Here is an 18,470-nt window from a genome sequence, read left to right as displayed (position 1 = left end):
GCACCAAGGACCAATTTCCAATTTTTTCCACAAAATGGGGTGGAGGTTGTGGTGAGGGGGTGGTTTCAGGATGACTCGAGCACATTACATGTACTGTGTACTTTATTTCTATTATTATTACATTGCAATGTATAATGAAATAATTATACAACTCATTATAATGTAGAATCAGTGAGAGCCCTGAGCTTGTTTTCCTACAACTAGAGGGTTCCACCTGGGGGTAATGGGAGACAGTGACAGATCATCAGGCATTCAATTCTCATAAGGAGTGCACAGCCTATATCTCTTGCATTTGCAGTTCACAATAGGGTTTGCGCTTCTAGGAGAATCTAATGCTGCCACTGATCTGACAGGAGGCGGAGCTCAGGCAGTAATGTGAGCAATGGGGAGTGGCTATAAATACAGATGAAGCTTCACTCACTCACTGGCCCATCATTTCCTGCTGTGCAGCCTGGTTCTTAACAAGCCATGGACCCAGGGACTGTGGACCCCTGTACTAGGCCTTCACATTCACTCATTAGTCACTCACTGACTCATCCAGATCAACCTCTTGCAATATCTATTCATAAGTACTCTATACAGGTGAACCATGTTTTATCTTTTATACCATATTTTTACTTTACCTTGTTTATGTTTACATGTGTTTAGACACACAAATGTCATTCCATTACAATTGCCTAGAGTGTTCAGCACAGAAACATGCTGTATGGGTTTGTAGGCTAGGAGCAACAGACTATACCATATAGCCTGGGTGCATAGTAGGGTGTACCATCAAGGTTTGTGTAAGTACACTCTGGGTGCACACAACAATGAAATTACCTAATGATGCATTTCTCAGAATGTATCCCCCATCAAGCAAGTGACATGTGACTGTATTTTGAGATGATATCTAGAGATTTTTCTTTCCTACCACTTACTTGTTGCTGGTAGCACTCCACCTATTTAGTCTGTGACATTTGTTGCCTCACAGAGGGGGCATATGCCCAGAAGAAAGAAGTGAATTAAATGGCTGGATATATTGTATAAATACATAGCAGAGAAAGTCTGAAAAGCTATAGGATTCAATTCCAAGAGCCAAGTCATTGAGAGGGGGAGAGATTTTTCTCAGTTCTAAAAGTTTTTAAAATAAGATTAAAAACCAAAACTTTAAACACTTCATAGTGTTTATACCTTAACTGACACAATGGGGAGAATGTGGGATGCCATAAGGACTTACCATTTTCCCACCTGAAATTAAATAAGAATTCAACTAGTCCCACCTGAAATTAAATAAGAATTCAACTAGTAGATGGTAAAAGAGGAATTTTAGGGAATGTGATAAAAGTGCAGATATCAACAAGTGCATGAGAAAGGGTCTTGTACCTGACCCCTTAATGGATCAAACCCTTGCACAAATGTAGATATGCTAAGGTCACACCAGAATACCAGAAGCAAAGAGGTTGAGAGATTTTACACCACAAAGCAAACTTCACAGTGACAACAACTCACAGACCTGTGTGCAGAAATGAAACTTCCTTTATTTCTCTGTAACTAGACTGATTCAAACTTTGGAGCCTCCATATTTATGGTGGAAAATTTAAACTTGTCAAGGTAAACTCAGCCACATCTAACCTAAAACATGTTTTAGCTGTTATACATTTCTGTCAATTCCGCACTCTAAAACTCTTTCCTCCCATTTCCCTCAGTTGTAATAATGTATTAACAGACACTTAACATAGCACTTTTACCTCCCAAGTATAAATTAATTCATTTAACCTTTACCTCTGAGCAATACAGTATCATTGTCTCCACTTCAGAGGTGTAGAAATTGTTAGAGAGATGTCAGGTTAGCAAGTGGCAGAGCTGAGATTCAAACGATGTTTTTGGCAGGGCCTGTAAGTAACGGAAAAGCTGTAACTGAGGGGTGGTGTTGGTGGAAGGGCTCAACGGAGACATCACAGAGCTATCTCCCCCACGCCGGCATGGAGCTCTAAATCCCTGGAGAGAAGCTTTTAAGTAGATGGGAGTAAGCAGAGTCTCCCAGAGCCCAAGAGTTGAACTGACAAAGACAGAGACTATGCTATGGGACAAGATACCACAGCGGAAGCAAGAGAGGACTGGACTAAATCTGGATTCAATGCAAATATAATACAGAGTCTGGGCACAGTGGCTCACGCCTATAATCCCAGCACTTTGGGAGGCCGAGGCAGGTAGATCATGAGGTCAGGAGATCGAGACCATCCTGGCTAACACTGTGAAACCCTGTCTCTACTAAAAATACAAAAAATTAGCCAGGCATGGTGGCACACACCTGTAGTCCTAGCTATTTGGGAGGCTGATGCAGGAGAATCGCTTGAACCCAGGAGGCAGAGGTTGCAGTGAGCCAAGATCATGCCACTGCACTCCAGCCTGGGTGACAGAGCGAGACTCCGTCTCAAAAAAAAAAAAAAAATGTGATATAGAAGCCCCCAAGATCATAGAGACCACAGAGCACTTAGAAAGCAGAGAAGTCGCATTTAGGCGAGGAGAACCTACTCTAGAGTCCGCTTGGTTAGAATCTCAGTTCTGCTGCTTTGGTAATCTGGGGCAAAGTGACCTCTCTGTGCCTCAAATTCTTTACATATAAAGTAGAGATAAAAACACAGTCTACAAGGCCGGGCGCAGTGGCTCACGCCTGTAATCCCAGCATTTTGGGAGGCCGAGGCAGGCGGATCACCTGAGGTCAGGAGTTCGAGATCAGCCTGGTCAACACAGTCAAACCCCGTCTCTACTGAAAATATAAAATTAGCCAGGCATGGCACATGCCTGTAATCTCAGCTACTCGGGAGGCTGAAGCAGGAGAATCCCTTGAACCTGGGAGGCAGAGGATGCAGTGAGCCAAGATCGTGCCATTGTACTCCAGCCTGGGCACCAAGAATAAATCTCCATCTCAAAAAAAAAACAGTCTACATATAAGATTGAATCAATTAACTTAACTTATGCAAAGGGTTTAGAATATTATATTACATCGTGGTTATAAGTACTATTTTAAGTGTTTGCTACTATATTGTTACTTCTAAGAGGAATGCAGAAAAAAACAGTATGAGAATCCCAAATTAATTTAAATTTACAACAAATGAAAATACATTTTAAGCTTAAGGTGACTGAATTTGCCTTGATGAGCATATCTTTTTCACCTTAAAAAATAGAGATTTCAAAGCTAAGTTCAGCTTAATTACAGAGAAACAAACGTACATTTCTATACATTGCATCAATTGGGAGACAATTCTTCTTGGCTTCCCCCTATTTGTACACATCTTGGGAGTAGAGCCACTGCCTGCCTTTTGTCCAGACTATATTTTCAAGGATGTCTATACAGTAAAAGGCCCTGGAAGATAGATATAGTGTTTCCTTCCAAAGAAAATAAGGCATGTTTGGTTCTGTCCAGTAAATTGAAGGTAACATCTCTCTTCAGGGCAAAGTTAGGCAGGCTACCTGTTATAAAAGGTTCAGGTCCCCTGAATTCAAGATTTCTCTCCTGTAACACAACCCACTGTGAGTCCAGGAATCAGCTGTGCAGCCCTGTAGGAATCAGGGCTTAGGCAGCTGGGACAATCACTGATACTCTGGCTACTGCTATTGCTGTGACTAATAAATGGTTCTTTGTCTCTGACCCAAGAGTCTCATATTTTCTGCCAACATCCATGACACTGTGGCAGGATAACTTGTTAGCTTGCAAGGAGGGTAAAAATCTCAGAACTTTCACACCTTATTTAATATATTACCAATAAACTAAATAAACCAAAGTATTTATTTATATATCTTATTTTGTTTTATTTCAATAGTTTTGGGGCAAGAAGTGGTTTTTGGTTACATGGATAAGTTCTTTAGTGGTGATTTCTGAGATTTAGGTGCACCCATCACCCAAGCAGTGTATACTGTACCCAATATGTAGTCAAAGTATTTCATCTTATGAAATATAATTTAATAGAGTCATAAGAATACTCATTTTTCTACTTTTATAAGTTTTTCAGTGTTTTGTTTTGCTCTCAGGCCATTCAATATATATACTTATTTTATTCTTTACACTCAATGTGACTTTTTAAAAAAGAAAGACACTTATCTATATTTAAGCAATAACTAAAGGTTTATGCCAGTGACCAGAGATGTCTAAATGTGGCACATTTTGAACACATCCACAGTCCAAGGATTTATCATTACCTAAGCTAAGAACACCGCAGAACACAGATTTTCAGAGTACAAATTCCATTTCTCCGTCTGCCACATTCAGATGAGATCATGGAATCAAAATTAATTAATTATTTCAAACCTAAGTTCAAGAACACCATAAAGAAAGTAACAACAGTAAATGATTATTTCAAAACAATGATAACATCCATTATTTTATTATCTCTGACTGAAAACAATTGGGTCACATTTTTAAGTTTATTCAAAGAAAGAGAAAATAGATCAGTTGATAGTTCTTCTAAAATCATACAATGAGATCACCAAAGCAAATACAAGACAAATATTCACACCACCACAAACATCAAAGAATAAAGTCAGTGTTTTTCTCTAGCTCTCCCCAATCCTGACCATTCTGGAATAACATGTTTCTGCTAATCTGCCCATTTGTGAATGACTTGTAGAAACTGACATCTAAAATAACTTCATGGGGGTAATTAAACTTAACCAGTCCTGGCTACTTTCTCAAATGTCATAATAAAAGAGTGAAATTATATACCAGACATAGTTGTTTTCCAAAGTGGGAAACATAAAACTTTAGGGAGATGAATTATAATGTTATGTCAGCAGTATTTTTACTGAGCAGACCCATGAATGTGGTGTTGCTGAGACATTTCTCCTCACGCCCTGCTGCTGGGAGTTGTTCCTCCCTACTTTATTCTTCCTCCACTTTCCTTACTCAGTCATTATCAAATACATTCATCTTGTTTAAATAATACGGTACTTAACCTCCATTTGATGTCGGGAATGTAGGGCTGCTAAATTACAACCAGAAGAATATGAGAGTGTGAGAGAAACAGGCAGAGAGGAAAATACAAAGAAATGTCATGTTTAAGTCTCATAATAACCAAAAACTATATTAAATTCAAAGTATGACTCTATTTCTAGAAGGAGGAAGCCAAGCTGACAGTAGCTCTTTTCACCTGGTAAAACTGGAGATGTGGATAGCTGTTTATAGGCTGATCACTTTTCTGGGATTTTAACATAGTTATAGATTGATACAGCTCACTGCCCACTCATCAATACCTAATGTCCATCTAAGCAACTTCTCCACAATCATTGAATTTGAAAGAAAATCCAGGAATGGGAATCTTAATCAGGATGCATTTTGTACATCACCTGTGGAGTTTTCAAACCCACTTATATCAAAATTCTGTCTTTTAAAAGGTTTACAGTGATTCCATGGTACCCACTGAGAATCGCTGATCGTGGTTATATTTGTTGGTTTGTAGTTGCCCAGCGGACATATGCAAAAATTACCTTCATATTGAGGATTATTAAAAGAATATACAGAATTGGCGTGGTGGCTTATGCCTGTAATCCCAGCAATTCGGGAGGCCAAGGCAGGTGGATCTCCTGAGCCCAGGAGTTTGAGCCCAGCCTGAGCAACGTGGCAAAACCCCATCTCTACAAAAAATAGCTGGGCATGGTGGTGTACGCCTGTAGTCCCAGCTACTCAAGAGGCTGGGAAGATCACCTGAGCCTGGGAGGTTGAGGCTGCAGTAAGCCCTGATCAAGCCACTGAACCCCAGCCTGGGCAACAGAGAGAGACCTTGTCTAAAAAAAAAGAAGAATATAAAAGGAATTCTACATATTGCAATCTTACTTAGTCGTAGAGCTTTGAGGACTGGGATACACAGTGGACTTCGTGGAAAAACAGAACAGTAGCTCAAAATATTTGTGGAAGGAACCTGAACTCAATTGGCCCACTTCTTTTGTTTATCTAGAATTCATTTTTTTCCCAAGTGAAAGTAGGGCCAGTATTCTGCCATTCAGTAAGGAGCACTGTGATGAGCCAGGAATTCACACTAAGCCACTCTACAGGCCTCCCCAGTTTCTACCCCATGTGTGACTGGCTTTTTGGATCCCATTAACTAGTTTAATTAATACTGTTTTGACTACAAATGAAAGTAAGTTATATCTAGTTCATACGAAAAGAGGTCTTTGTTGTCTGGCATCTCCCAATCTCAGTAAAGGTACTGGTAAAGGCCTGGAGTTAGCAGGAACCAGGACTCTGATGAAACAGGGTTCTCTAGGTTTCTGTTTACTGTGGTTCTCTGCATGAGAAATTTTTCCTCAAGGCTGTACCCACTACTACCAATATCTTACATTTTCCCAGTTCTATCAACAGAGAAAAGTATTCTGTCCCCACTGTTGTAAATAAGAAAACAAAATAAACAAAAAAGCCTCAAGAAAAAATTCTTATTGGTTTGGAAGGATCATGTGACCAAGCACTGAGAGTATCCAGTCCAGTGAAACTTCCATGGCTGGAGTGAGGGGCAAAAAGAATTCCTTTGAACAAGGAGTAAATGCTACAGGCAATAGTTCTCTACTCCCCTGGGGGGCAAGTTTTATATCACTAAATACAATGTGGCAGTAGCTGTAGTATCTATGCAAGAAAGAGCGCCCCTGGGCTACGTTACTTAATATGACAGCTGTAGATGAGGCAGCTACCTGAGACTTACGGACTCATGGTGAACCCTGTCCAGTTCTTAGGCCAAATTCCCTTCATTCTACAGATGGTGAGATAGAGCCGAGAAAAATATAAGGTAATCTACACACCTGAATCTTGCAAATAACAGTAATAAATCCAATTGCCCCCCTACACACATTGCAGGGTGAACTGACGCTCCTCCCAACACACGATTACAGGATTTAGGGAGGTATGATTTGAGGTGAGGTCTAACAATGCCAGTTAAGAACTTTCTCCAGAGGTTTCTTAGGTGAGCACTACTTTACAAAGTTAAGTCCTCATGACATTCCAGTGTGTTTGAAGCAAACCTTTGAAGAGAAAAGCAGTCAGAACCCTAAACGGATGCCCCTCCTATTCCACCCTCCATCTCTACCCCACTTCATAACCCTGGGGCCAGCCCATTCTCTGCCTACTTCCCTGAGGGCAGAGTGACTAGTTCAAGAACCCCGATGACTCCCTTTCTTTCAAACATTGAAGAGCTTATATTTATCTAGAGTTTTAAATTTACAGTCCTAGATGGGCAGTCATCTTACTCTCTTTATGTCTATGTAAGTGAAATCAGTTTACTAGAATGTAACTTTGAATTGGAAAGATAGTTTCTCTGCTAATGTGTGGAAATGGAAACCCTGAGCTAAGTTTTTTCAATTCTGAAAAAATGAAAATAATCTCTTCTGGGCAATAACGGATCAAATTCAGGGCTGGCCTATCCCCAGGCCCATCTTTCTTTCTCCTCTGGGCCTCTATTTTCTAGTGTCTGGTTCTCATGCCACTCTGTGTCCCATCAGCTTCTGTGCAGGTATAGGTTGCCCACCTGGACTTAGATGTGAAATTCTCTCAACCTGGTATTCATTAAACTCTGTTGTTCGCATACAACCACAGGCCTCCTACAGCCTGTTGCTCCTCTCAGCACTTCTGAGCCCCCACTGGGACTCAGGAGCTTGCACCCACCTTCTCTGCACTGCTCTGGGCTCATAGTGAGGCTGTCCTTGGGACTCCCTGATTAAGTGCCTGCCTTAGTCATTGGCTACTGTCATGACAATACCAGCTGCTCCAGTACCAGATTGGCCTTGAGGATAGCTTAGAGCAGGGGCACCAAGTCTGTAGCTCTCAGATTCTACCAAATGTATCTAGGTGTTTCCTTCTCTCTGTCTCTCTCTCCATGCTCACAGCTCTCTGGGTTTTGGTGTCTGCTCTCTCAAGCTACAAATTTTGGGAATACTAAACACTCTGTCTCAAGCACCTGCTCTTTCACATACGAAACACTTTATTTTCTTGACTATGAACTCTAAATTATCTGGTCAACGTTGGAGGATGCTAATAGTGAACCAACTCATTATTTTTAGAAGGGACAAATAAGGTATATAAAGAATCAGCATTTATTTTGCCTTCTTCTATGGTGTGCACCACAATAACCAAATGATAAGTGGATGGAGAAAACATGATCTGTATAAAAAATATTCCAGCTTATAAATGAAGAAGAAATGTTAGAATTACAATATCACCAGTTTGCAACCTCTATAACAGAGGACATTAACAGCCACAAACACCAAAAAGAGAGAAAACCAGACAGTATGGTATGTGCTTATTGTTGGAAAAACCCACCACTTCCTGTATTATTGCCAAAACTAACTGAATAAGTAAATGAATAAATCCGATCAATCTCTACAGTCAATTTATGAAAATGCAAAGCATAGTGTAACACAGGTACCTACTCTTCAAGGATATGATCAGAAAAACCTGGATGGGAAAACTACAGGACAAACTTGTTTCTTCAACAAATAAATTGCAAAGAAAAAAAGAGATAAATGGAGGGGAAATCTATAGAATAAAAGATATTTAAAAGACATATTTGCTAATCTTGTTGTTCAGGTCATGTTTGGATCCAGGATTAGAAAAAAAAAAAAAGGTGTAAGAAGGACATGACATTTACAAGAAAATATTTGATTTGATGTTGATGATATTAAGGAATTGTTGCTATTTTGGGGGTGTGATGATTACTTTGTATTTGCATTAAAGCAAAAGAGTCCTTGTCTTTTAGAGATGTATACTAAAATACAGTTGTCCCTTGTTGTCCCTGGAGAATTCATTCCAAGACGCCCACAGATACCAAAATCTACAAATCTCAAGTTCCTGATATAAAATAGTGTAGTATTTGCATATAACTTACTCACATCCTCCTGCATACATTGAGTCATCTCTTGATTATTTATATCTAATACAATGTAAATGCTATGTAAATAGTTGTATTGTTTAGGGAATGACAAGAAAAAAAATCTGCACACGTTCAGTATAAATGCAACCATCTTTAACAAAAAAAAAAAATGAATCTGTGGTTGGTTGAATCCACAGATGTGGAACTGATGGATATGGAGGGGCATCTATACTTAAAGGTAAAACTACTTGATACCTGGGATATGCTTCAAAATAACAAGGGGCTAAATGCAATGTAATATCTTGGATTGAATTCTAGAAAAGAGAAAGAATTTTAGTGGTAAAACTAGTGAAATAGGAATAAAGTCTAGATTTAATTAATAGTTTCAAATCAATACTAACATATTCATTCTGACAAACGTACCACGGTATCGTAAGATAGGGAGACATAGGTAAAGAGTATGTGAAAATTGTCCTATCTTTGCAACTTTTCCATAAATCTAAAATTATGCCAAAATATGAAATTTATTTTAAAAGCAATGAGAAGAGAGAAGTGGATGCAGGTGTAGATGGGACAGGATTCACCAAGGATGAATGGTTGTTGAAACTGGATGGCGAGTATAGAGGATTACTATACAACTCCACCTATTCTTGAGTGAGTTGTAAATTCTCCATAATAAAGTCACATAAGTTAAAAACATTATGATCTTTTCTATAGACTATTAAGAGCCTACACAGACCTTTGGAAGCCAGTAATTTGACACTTTGCTCTCTGTATCATTTCCGCCATCAGGGCAGTGGTGCCTAAACAGTAGGGCAAAGGGCAGGAGCAGAAAGAATTGGAAAACAGCAGAGTTAAATATCACCCAGCTACAATCACTTGCTTCTTTTCTTTTGTTATTAGACCTCACATTATTTCTTCCTTTATATTTTAAAATCTTTTTTCACCTGTATTTTTATCGCATTTTAGATCTCTTCTAGCACCATGTGCCCATCTATGCATCACTTGGTGTAAGGTCCCCACTGCAATATAACGAACAACCACAGCGTATTAAGCAAGCTAGAAGCATATTTCCCTACACACAAAATAAGTCTGGAGGTCAGCAGGCCAAGACTGTCACAGCAGCTTCATGGAGTTTTGGATGACTCAAGCTCCTGCCTGTCCCCTACTCTTAGATTCCTACGATGGCAGCCTGGTCACCACACTTACAAGATAGCTTCTAGAGCACACCCACATTCCAGGCAGCAAGAAGGGAGGTCAATCCACTTCTCTTTAAGGAAATCTCCCAAAAGTCCTACATATTTCTGCTAACCTTTCACTGACTAAAACATACCCACACAGCCACTCCTGGCTGCAAAGTGGAAATGTAGAAAACGGTCTTTTAATTATACTCTGGCTGTCCTCTACAAAAACAGAGTCCTATTACTGAAAAAGGAAAACGAAGTGGATGTTGGGTAGAAAATTAGCAGCCTCTGCCACAATCAGTCGTGGGAAAAATCTGAACATGCAGTGGCAGAGGAGTCCAACCATGACTTATGCCCAAATTAATTATCCGGCTAGTGCAATCAGCAAAGATCTGGAAGTATCTGTCATCCCACATACGCTGCTGGCTGGTTTATGTTGATTGGTTTGACTGAAAGTTAAAAGTAGAAAACTGCCTGTTCATTCACCCTTCACAGCAAGATATCATCTATCTACATCAGACGCCAATATATGTGCATTTGTGTCAGCATCATGTATAGTACTAGATACGCCTGCTGTGACTATAATGTCCTTTAAACCTAAAATGGAATCATTATAGATTCCTCCTGGCAGCCCTCTTGAGTCTCTGAGAGACCTTCTGGCCTCCTGGCCAGTCTCCAGAGAGATTCCTGTCTGTCTGCCCGGGAGGAGACACATTCTGGGCTGCCTGCCCACATTCTAACCTGCTGCTCACACGGGTAGAGAGCTGTGTCTATTTGGGTCAGTCCTTCCAAATGATTATTCTGTTGCCTTTAGGTAAGTTCACTTGAATGTCCCACACACACCAACTGTGCACACCACATGTTTGAAAGCCAGTTGCCCAGTAAAAGCAATGAAGTATGTTGGAAAAAGCATCTGAAATCTGAGACTAAGAACCAAGCTGGAGCTCTTTTTGGTCCTGGCAGTGAAAGCTTAGGAAATTCACTTAGGCTCTCTAAGCCTCAGTTTCCTCATATGCCAGAGATATTGCTACCACCTCTACTTTCCTTGCAAATATATTGCAAAGCTCAGTTACAATGAGATATTACATGTCACAGTGCTATACTTTACACCAAAAAAAGGTTAATATTATTCTTAATCTAGTGAAAATGTGAGTCATTGAAAAAAGAGAAAAACAAGAAACAACAATAATGTAGCTCAAGCTCATTTAACCAGGGTCAACACAAAGAAATATAGTTAACTAGTGCCAAATCTGCAGGATATAAAGAATATAGAGAGACAAAAGAATATAAAGAGACAAAAGGATCAGTGAAATTGTATCTGCTTCAGAAATGATAGATTCTAAATGACTTCTCTCAGGAAGTAAACTTACAACATTCTTCCAGCCACCATTTCCATTTATCATCAGCCATTCTTCCCATGGAACATCAGTTCAAAGAGGAAACCTATTGTTAAATACTCTGTTCTCCTCCAACTGAAAGGGTGAACTATGTTTTAACTAAGTCGCCTTTAAAATTCAGCAAGATTACTATCTCAGCAGCAAAGACCCAAAACTCTCACATAAAATTTTACTGCTCAATACCATCAACTAGGGTCCATTTCCATTCATGAATATAAGCCTTTGGGCACAAGTGTGTAAGTAGTTACATAAACATAAATTCATTCAGGGAGATAGGTAACTTCTGTAGGTGTGAATGTACATGTGTATGTAATTCTATATATTGGAGCCTCTGGAAGGTTCATAGTTTTATAGAGACATCAACAAGAAGTAATTTTAAATCCTTTAGTTTTTGCCAAAAGAAGGAGCTTTAGTTTATGCAACATAAAATTAGAATTGCTTTTACTTGCTACCAGTTTAATATCAACATTTTTATCCAGAGTTAGACCCAAAGCTAAACTGCTGGGATCTGACATAACAAAACTGCTCTCCATATGTGAACCAAAAGTCACCTGGGATCTATCGGCCAATTAAGACTTTTTGCTCAGATCTAACTTTAGAGGGTGACTTCTGTCAAGAGCTAAGGAAGAACACAATTCATTATGACTGCAGAACTCAGAGAAGTCAAGAAGCAGATTCACTGGACATTTGTAAACTTTTCCTGTGACCCACAGCTAGAGCAAAGTACCTCTTAATTGTGAATAATTTTTCCTGATAAAAGTTTCTCACTCCTTTCTTAAATCTGGAACTTCCCTTGCTTGGAAAACACCCATACACACATAACAAAAGGAATTCATTCCAGATGTCCAAGAGGCCTTGCATGTCAGGGTCTGGCTTTCCTGGTTGCAAAGGGAAATTTTGGCAGGTGGTCACAATGGTATTTTTTCCCTCTCAAACTTGCTGCCATCAAACCACACTGTAAAACTCAGGTGGTTTACATTTGTCTAATTTTTGCCTAACAAAGGGAGGAAAAGACGACAAGAAAATTAGCCGAATACTCACCAGATCACAAGGCTGAAACACAGGTATAGGTAAATTCATCCGTAAGAGTTTTATCAGTGCTGTGTTCCCAGAACTGTTCCATGCTGTGTGGAGGAAACAAAAGTAGGAAACATTGTCCTAAGTCTTGAGAACTTAAAATGACTTACTAGTGACAAGGTTAATGAGAAGAGTGCCACTGTGCTCCCATAGTACCCTGCATAAAGCATCACTGCACATACTACTCGTTATAATGAACAATTTGTGTGACTGATGTCATCCACCATGTCCAGCCCCCAACAAGAAGCATGGCATATCTGTCATAGTAAACACAGAGCCCAAAGCATATTCGAGAAATGCTAACTCGGTGAATGTAGGAAACAACAGTAGAAAAAATTAAAGAGATGTTGAGAGCTGTAGGGATTCAAAATGCAGTCAAACATGAGCCCCTTATGTTTCTGGGAATTATCAAGTGTTAATATTTTTTATTCTGCTAATAAGGCATCTCTTCATATTCCTAAGAACCAATTTGAATTTTTCTGCCCTTAATCGTACTACACACTGAGAAACAACAGCTACTATGCTAGAAAATATAACCTTTAGTCTGGAAGCCCATTGTTAAAAAGCAGGTATTATCTTACCTCAGAAGAAAGGGAGAAGAGATACTAAGAGTGATGAAGTTGATTTCATTGCTGTGTTTTGGTGACAGTGTATTCCCAAGGGGAAAGGCAGGCTTGCTGGGGGCGAGGCCGGGGGGAGGGGGGAAGCGCTCAAACTTAGGTGAAGGCGGGAGATTTTTTTTTTTTTAAGTAAATTAAGTATTATTCTGTACAAAGCAGTTCAGATGAAACATCTGCTTACTACATTATAAACAGTGTTGAGAGTCCTAGACCTTCACTGTGACCCAATTATTCAGCATTCTCAGTGTAAAACACCGTTTATAAGAGAACTTCAATAAATATCATCATGCGAAGGGTAGTTGTATGGTGAAATAAGTTTAGGAAACACTAATTACCATATCTCCCTCCTTAGATTTGCAACGTACCTTTATATTGTAAAGAAAATTGTGTTAGTTTACTTACTCGGGGTTTTCCCAAAATTATTTGCCTATGAGCTCATTATTCACAAAGTAGATTAGAAAACACCATTCTCAGAGCCCTGCGTTGACTGCTGTCTAACTTTTCTTTCAGTGCTAAATTCTGTTATCATCCTGGGCCAACATTCTCTCACTTTTTAGAAGTCATAGCTAAAATTTGGGTACATATTACTACTCCTAAAGAACATAAGAACTGAGTTCTAAAGATTGAAGCTTAGCAAGAGTCCACCCTGAAGACCAAGGATGAGAAACAGCACTTGGTATCACAGCCTAAAATTAAAATATTCTTGGGGAAAACAATTGAACTTCAATCTGATCAAGCCTTGCTAGATTTTACCACCATTTACAGGGATGACACCATGGAATGCAATCAACAAAATCTCAACTTAAGAAACTCCTGAGGATGCATAACCTGCTGCCTTCAAAAAATAAATTAAAAAACAAAACATAAAGGGAGGCCCGGCGCGGTGGCTCACGCCTGTAATCCCAACACTTTGGGAGGCTGAGGCGGGCGGATCACAAGGTCAGGAGATCGAGACCATCCTGGCTAACACGGTGAAAACCCCGTCTCTACTAAAAATACAAAAAATTAACTGGGCATGGTGGCAGGCGCCTGTAGTCCCAGCTACTCGGGAGGCTGAGGCAGGAGAATGGTGTGAACCCGGAAGGCGGAGCTTGCAGTGAGCTGACACTGCGCCACTGCAGTCCAGCCTGGGTGAAGAGCAAGACTGTCTCAAAAAATAAAAAAAAAAAACATAAAAGGGAGGTGTTATCTGTAGATTAAAAGATACTGAAGAGGCACATCAACCTTGTGGTGTTTGAGTTTTTTTGTTTTTGTTTTGTTTTTTTGAGACAGAGTCTCACTCCATCACCCAAGCTGGAGTGCAGTGGCACAATGTCGGCTCACCGCAACCTCCGCCTCCCAGGCTCAAGTGGTTCTCTTGCCTCAGCCTCCCAAATAACCGGGATTACAGGCGCTCATCACCACGCCAAGCTAATTATTATTATTATTTTGTATTTTTAGTAGAGACAAGGTTACACCATGTTGGCTGGCCTGGTCTCAAATTCCTGACCTCAGGTGATCCACCCACCTTGGCTTCCCAAAGTGCTGGGATTAGAGGCCTGAGCCACCGCACCTGGCCAGTGTTTGAGTTTTATTTGGATTCTAATTTGAGCAAATTAACTATGAAAAAATATTTATGAGACAATCAGGAATCTTTGAACACTTTCAGGATATTTGATGATATTTAAAGAATTACTGTTAATTTTTTTAGATGCGATAGTATTGTGGTTGGAATTTTGTTAATATATAAGAAATACTTTCTGAAGCATTTTTGTATGAATAATATGTTATCTAGGATTTGTTTCAAAATAATCCTGGGGAGGGGGATATCAATAAAAATAGATTTGCCATAGTATGATGAGGTGGATACATGAGAGCTTAGTACACTATTCTCTCCAATTTTGTATTTTTTCAAATTAAACGTTTTCAAAAAGCAGTTGGAAGAAAAAAAGAGGGCAAATAAATTATTACAAACCGGATGAATACACTGAAAATCCACAAGGGCAAAGAATTGTGAGATGCAGGGACAGAAAACACCATGGATACAACAGAGAAGTACAGGAGTGTGAAAACCAAGAAAAGAAAGAAATTTCAGTGGAGTTTTGAGAGAGTAAAACAGATTATGAAGCGTTCAAAGCATGATGTCTGGTGAAGAAATGTACATAGCTATACCCTCTCATTTGAGGAAGATGGTTATGAAAAAAGATGGTGGTTGGAGGTCAAGTGAAGGTTTGGCAAGATGTGTAATGCTATGGACTGAACTGTGTTCCCTCTAAATTAATGTCGTGAAGCCCTAAGCCCCCTCCATGTGATTGCATTGGAGAAAGGGCCTTTAAGGAGGTGATTAAAGTGAAATGAGGTATAAGAGTGGAGCCCTGATCCAATAGACCTGTTGGCCTTGTAAGAAGAACAAGAGAAACTAGAGATTTCTCTCTTGTCATGCACACAGAGGAAAGGCCATGTGAGGACATAGCAAGAAGGTGGCCATCTACAGGCCAGGAAGAGGGTCCCCACTAGAACGGGACCATCCTGACACTTTGATCTTGGACTTCCAGCCTCCAGAACTGTGAAAAAACAAATTCTGTTGTTTAAGTTACCCCAGTCTATGGTATTTTGCTATGGCAGCCCAAGTTGACTAATGCAGGTAAAACATGCACATTTACCTCATTAGCCTTTCTGGCTACTTTGCTAAGCATTTATCATGTACTTTTTTTATTATGTTGAAATTCGACATGGGAAAATAGATGTCACTGAGTGGTACTGTTGTTCTGTGTTTCTTTAGGAAAAGGACAGTCAAGTACAGCCACAAAAGAAGACACAGGAGAGGCTCCAGGAAACAAGATGTGTGATACTTGCAAGTCCTGGAGAGCCAGTTACTGCATGCTGAGAGGGGGCCGTATGGGAGGAGTGCCAAGGAAGTGGGCTCAGCCAAGCAGTGGGGAGAGCCGAGAGAGAGTGAGGACCTGTGGTCAGGTGCCTTCACTGGCAGTCAGGGTGGAGTACACAGGAAAAGGGATTTCACTGGTGCATTTGAATGTTACTAAGTCACGGTTGAGGGAGGGCAGTGATGGGAAACTTGTGATAGGAACCAGCCTTATCACATTAGTGCGCCTGAACACCTGGGCAAGGTGCTCACAGCTCAACAAGAGGCAGCAGGAAACAAAATAGGAAGTTTTAAAATTTTTTAAATTCACAATACAGCTATAAAGACTCAGTAATTGTTCCTCTCAAAGTTTGTTTTCATAACATGCTCTTTTCACTATGTTCATGCTTTACTTCTTTAAAGGAGAAAACACCAGTTTCAGCTTTAATCATGAGCAGAAAGCTTAGATAAACCATGTAAATCCAGGCCGGGCACGGTGGCTCATGACTATAATCCCAGCAATTCGGGAGGCCGAGGCAGGTGGATCACCTGAGGTCAGGAGTTTGACACCAGCCTGGCTAACTTGTGAAACCCCGTCTCTACTAAAAATACAAAAATTAGCTGGGCATGGTGGCAGGAGCCTGTAATCCCAGCTACTCAGGAGGCTGAGGCAGGAGAATTGCTTGAACCTGGGAGGCAGAGGTTGCAGTGAGCCGAGATCACGCCATTGCACTCCAGCCTGGGCGACAGAGCGAGACTCCATCAAAAACAAACAAAAAAGTAAAGCCAAATTTTTCTCCCTTATTACTTTCCAAAGCACATAGGCTTACTTAATTCAGCTATTAAAAATTTCTGCATTCAAGATCTCCTGGTTTTTCTGACCAAATTGATGCTCTTAAATTTTCCTCATTCTGATTGTCAAGGGTTCCCAACACCACTCTCGTGTTCAGTGATTCACTAGGGTTCACGGGACTCAGCATATAGTCACAGCTATGATTTATTACAGCAAAAGGAGGCAAGGCAAAATTAAACGGAAAAAGGAGCATTGGGTGAGGCCCAGAGGAAACCAGGCACAAGCTTCTAAGGGTCCGCTCCCAGTGGACAGAATACACTAAATTCCTTCAGCAACGAGTTGCAACAACACATGGAAATGTTGTCTACGAGGGAAGTTTATTAAAGACTCAGTGCCCAAGGCTTATGCTGGAGGCTGGTCACTTAGGCACTCTCTGCCTAGCACTTGCCAAAATGTCGTACTCCAAGAAGAAATGCAGGTGTTCAGCGTAAGTCAATCGCACAGTTCAGGCACAGTGAGCCACTCATCAGTTAGGCAACTGTGGAAACCTTCCTGAAATTTAAGATTTCAGATGCTAGCCTGGCGCCAACCTTACAAGCAGGCCTAAGAGAGCTGTCTCAGGCCTGCCATGTTAATTTTCTCTGCACACTCATGGGAAACTTTGCTGTCATTCAGGACTATTCAGGGTCTTCACCCACTGTGACCTCTTTGTAGCCTTTAATACTCTGACCACATCCTCTTTCTGAATTTTATACCTTTCATGATTTTTATACCATGCTATACCATGAAACTATTTCTTCCCTTTTGTGTCAGAAAAGAGGATTATGAGGGCAGTCCCATGGTTAGGGACTGAGGGAGGTGGGTGACCCCAAACTATAACTCTTTCCCCTTTCCCTCAGTGAATCTGAAATCAAATACAAACACACATCCCCAAAATGGAAACCCTTCAAAAGACCAAATTATCTTGTCTCTATTCAGAATCTGTATCCTCTCATCCCTACATCTCTATTCCTGCCCTTTGTAGGATATCTCCAACCCAGGCTAAAGTGGCATGTGCCCCAACTCACCCTGGCTTCTTTAGAAGGCATGTGCTGCACTTCTAATCTTCATGTTTCTCACTTGGCCAGAGGAACGTTATGGAGAGAAGCTTTGCTACACTACGTTCTGTCCGTTCTATTGCCCCAAGATTCCACATTCACGTACTTCCCATCCTCAGAGCAATCATGGCCTAATTGGCCTCTCTCCCTTCATCACTTCCATCCTACTAATACCCAACGTATAAATATCCCTAACCACAGCTGTGACTTTTGATCACGCCACAACTTAAAACTGTCAGTGTTGCCTGTTGCCTATTTCCTAATGAACAGAATTTCCTAATGAATAAAACTCTTGGCCTGGTATTAAGGTCGTCCGTGACTTAGCCACACTCTTTTTCTAGTCCCATCTTCCTCTACTGCTATTCCCATATTCATTTCTGAAGTGAATAAGAAAGCTATTTAATAATGCTCCTCTAGATAATTTAGTCAAACTAGATCAATGGGCTTTTTTTTTTAATGTACTTTTTTTCCCCAGGCTACCTTAATTGAGAATAGGATCAAGAACTCATTTGTAATGATCAGCTAAAGCCAGGCTCTCTCTCACCTTGCCAGCACACTGGAATCACCTGGATCCCGCTCCTCGGTTTTCTGATTCAGTCGATCTAGGATGTGGCCTGGGCACTGGGGTTTTT

The 18,470-nt window shown here is 40.4% G+C and overlaps 1 long non-coding RNA gene across 1 annotated transcript; it reads right to left on the bottom strand.

The window, feature by feature from the left end:
• Positions 1-1,820: 1,820 nt before the first annotated feature.
• On the bottom strand, positions 1,821-17,872 carry LOC134758583 (uncharacterized). The gene is made up of 3 exons (XR_010133930.1): positions 17,809-17,872; positions 12,451-12,533; positions 1,821-1,872 (listed from the first exon to the last, which is right to left on the bottom strand). It is a non-coding gene; the product is annotated as an uncharacterized lncRNA (long non-coding RNA).
• Positions 17,873-18,470: the final 598 nt, after the last annotated feature.

This window comes from Gorilla gorilla, chromosome 4 (assembly GCF_029281585.2).
Source record: "Gorilla gorilla gorilla isolate KB3781 chromosome 4, NHGRI_mGorGor1-v2.1_pri, whole genome shotgun sequence".
NCBI lineage: Eukaryota > Metazoa > Chordata > Mammalia > Primates > Hominidae > Gorilla > Gorilla gorilla.
The sequence above is the reverse complement of the archived record's forward strand: the minus strand, read 5'-3'. Positions and strand labels throughout refer to the sequence as shown.